Consider the following 3,407-nt stretch of genomic DNA (forward strand, 5'->3'; position numbering starts at 1 on the left):
AATTACATACATAAACAGATGAAAATACATACAAATACAGAAAGTGTATATTCAGTTACTCTAAGTAAATATTTATTTTGCATATGTATTTGTTTTGCAGTAATGAATGACAGCAATGTGCTTTAAAGTATTTCCATAGAAATACCACTTTAAAGTTAGTGAGACAGTTTCACCTAAAGTTACTCCTGCCGGAAGAAATGACAATGCGAAAAGGATAAAGTGAATTACTCTGAAATCACCTGTTAAATAGTATCTTTATGGCTTTTAGAAGTTCAATAATGGGTTTCTTCCGAAAGTAGAAAAACTTCAATTTAAAAGAATTCTCCCTTAGGTAACATTTACCTTTTTAAAACAGAACAGAAGGTGTCAATGACAAAATGGTATAAATACAGCCTCAAAGAATATGATCTGCCATCAAAGCTTTCTACAAAATCATTGCCTAAAAGAGAGAGAATAAATAGGGCAGTAATGTTCATGATCAAACAGCAAGCCTTGTATTCAAAAGAGTCTTTGTTGTTTCATTCATTTTCTTCTGATTGCAGCCTGCTCACCGGCATCAAAACACATGCTCACAAGCTCTTGCTTACTCAAAGACTACGTCTGTGTATTCATATTAAATGGAGAAATTGAATTGTGAATCTACATCTTTCTTTAACAGTGTCAAGTGCCAGTGGTCTTTGATTCCGGGTTTAGAAGCACCCTTTCCTTGAAATCAAGGCAGTTACGCACATTCATCTTAATGAATAGGAATGGTTGTTAGGTTTGACCTGCTTATTTCAAGAATTCAAAGACAAAGTTAAGAATTGTGATGGTTAAAGGGCTGTGAAAAGTTTAGGGACTAGAAATAAGAGTTTCCATTCTCAGTCCACTCTTGATGAGGCTATGTATAGTTCAGATTATTTTTTTTCTTCCTAATAGTTTATTTTATTGTCCTTTTTTTTTTTTTTTTTGGTTTTTTTTGGACAAGGTTTCCCTTTAGCCCCAGCTGTCCTGGAACTCACTAAGGCTGTCCTTGAACTCACAGAGATCCACCTGCCTCTGCCTCCCAAGTGCTGGGACAACAGGCATGCGCCACCACACCAGCTTATTGTCCTTTTTGTAAGCTAATTTATATTTGAAAAAAAAATTTATCATTGTAAAATAAATTAATCTTCATAAATTTCAGAGCATTTTATTTATTCTGTCAAATGTCTGCTCATATACTTTTCCTACTAGATTGTCTGTTATTGAGTGATTCATAAGACTTTTCTTATGTTACCTTTTGATTATATTACTTGAAAATATGTGTTATCAATTTATCAATTTGTGGCTTGTGTTCTCACTTTCTGTATGTGTGCGAATATATTCTTGTTTGTGTGTATATGTGTGTGTGTATGTGCATGTGTGTGTGTGAGAGAGAGAGAGAGTTCACCTGTGTCAAGGCTAGAAGCCTACGTTATATCTTTCCTCAGTATTCACTTACTTTGTTTTTCTCACTGAGACTTGGAGCTCAGTGTTTAGGCCATGTTGGCTATAAATCATGAGGGGTGCACCTGTCTTTACCTTCCCAGCACTGGGATTATACATGCATGCCACCACAACCAACTTTATACATGGGTGCTGAGATCAAACAGAGGTCTTCATGCTTGACAGACAGGCACCTTGCCAACTAAGCTATCTCCCCAGCCACCTATTTTCATTTTTTAAAAGAAATATTCTTTTTCATTAACATAAGCCTTTAGATCAATGGTTGCACTTAATAGTTCTTGATCTAGCTTTTACTGTGTTTTAAATTTGTGTTATTCAAATTATTGTCTACCTATGTTTACTTCTACTTAGTAAAAGTCAAGAATGTTCAAAACACAATAACAAAGTTGTTAAACATTGATTTCAGTTGGCAGAAATTAAGGACTTTTAAAACATCAAGTGTTGGCTTAGCCAGAGATTCATAGTATCTCTTATTCATTGGTTCTAGACATGCAAGATTATAGAACTGCTTTGGAAATTGTAACGGTTTTGATATACATTTACTAACCATGAAAAGCAAAATTAGTGAAAATAAACACTATATGTATGATATGACATTATCAATATTATTGATATGTCATGAGTTTTTAAATGGAGGCTTAGTTCTGGAATGTTGCTCTTGAGACTGGATAAGTTAAAGGAGCACACACATAGATGGAATAGCTCAATAACATTCTATCACTTTACAAGTGTATGGACCATTTGATCTGTGTAGTGTGTTGAACAAGTAGTACAAATAAAATAATTTGAGATTTAGAGACAAAATAATACTGTATGATTTTCAACAACACATGAAAGATGCTTTCTTCATTTATCCACCTCTCTACTTTCTAGAGATATCCCACTATTAATTCTCCTAGAAATATTCAATTCAAAACAGAATGGTTTTTCATGTGATATATTTAAACATTACGGAGGTGATTTCATTAATGTAAAAATGGACCTACTTGCAGCTTTTTAACGTCTATTTCTATCACTATCTCTTTTTTTCCCCTTGAGACACTGACTATATAGTCCTGGCTAGCCTGAAACTTGCTATACTGACAAAGTTGGCCTTGAACTCTTAGAGAACAGTTTGCTTCTGCTTCTTGAATGATGGGATTAAAGATGTGTGTCATCATATCTGGCACTACCTCTATCTTCATTTCATACAGAGAGGAAAAAAAAAGAAAATGTGAAATGAGAATGTCCCCCATAGATTCTAAGTATTTGAACATTGTGTCCCCAGTTGGTCACACTGTTTTGGTAGGTTTTAGATATGGTCTATCTGAAGGAAGCAGGTCACTGAAGGAGGGCTTTGAGAGTACTTAGAGCTCTTAAACCTTGCTAGATTTTCTGCTTCCTCTGCCTGCTTGAAGATGTGGTCACTTGAATTCTGCTCAGGCCACCATCTCTGCCATCCCACCCTGACCCCTGACACTGCCATTATGGACCTTTACCCCTGGAACCATAAGGTCAAATAAACCCTTCCTTCTAAAAGTTGCCTTGGTCACAGTGTTTTAACACAACAACAGAAAGTAACTAATACAAGTAATAAAAGTAACAGAATGAGGAGAAGGAAATGGAAGAGGGTCGGATATGAAGACTGGTCAACAGTATGAAATCCTCTAAAACTTCCTCTTCTAGCTTTCTTTATAGTTCAAAGAAGCAGATACATTCCAATGCTAGACTCTCACAGAAATCCCAAAAGCTATCATTATATAGAAGGAAACATTTGGAAAATCTATTGATAGATCCAAAATTTTAATGCAAATATTTATTATAAATGCAACTCCAATATATTTTTAAAGTTATATAATTTTTATTTATTCAAAGATTGATGCAGCTAAATATAAACAGAAATGTCAACACATATAGACTTAGATCTAGATCTATATGCCCAAGTGTTGACAATTAGGGAA

The sequence above is a fragment of the Nannospalax galili genome, unplaced genomic scaffold (genome assembly GCF_000622305.1).
Source record: "Nannospalax galili isolate Female #2095 unplaced genomic scaffold, S.galili_v1.0 scaffold126, whole genome shotgun sequence".
NCBI classification, from domain to species: Eukaryota; Metazoa; Chordata; class Mammalia; order Rodentia; family Spalacidae; genus Nannospalax; species Nannospalax galili.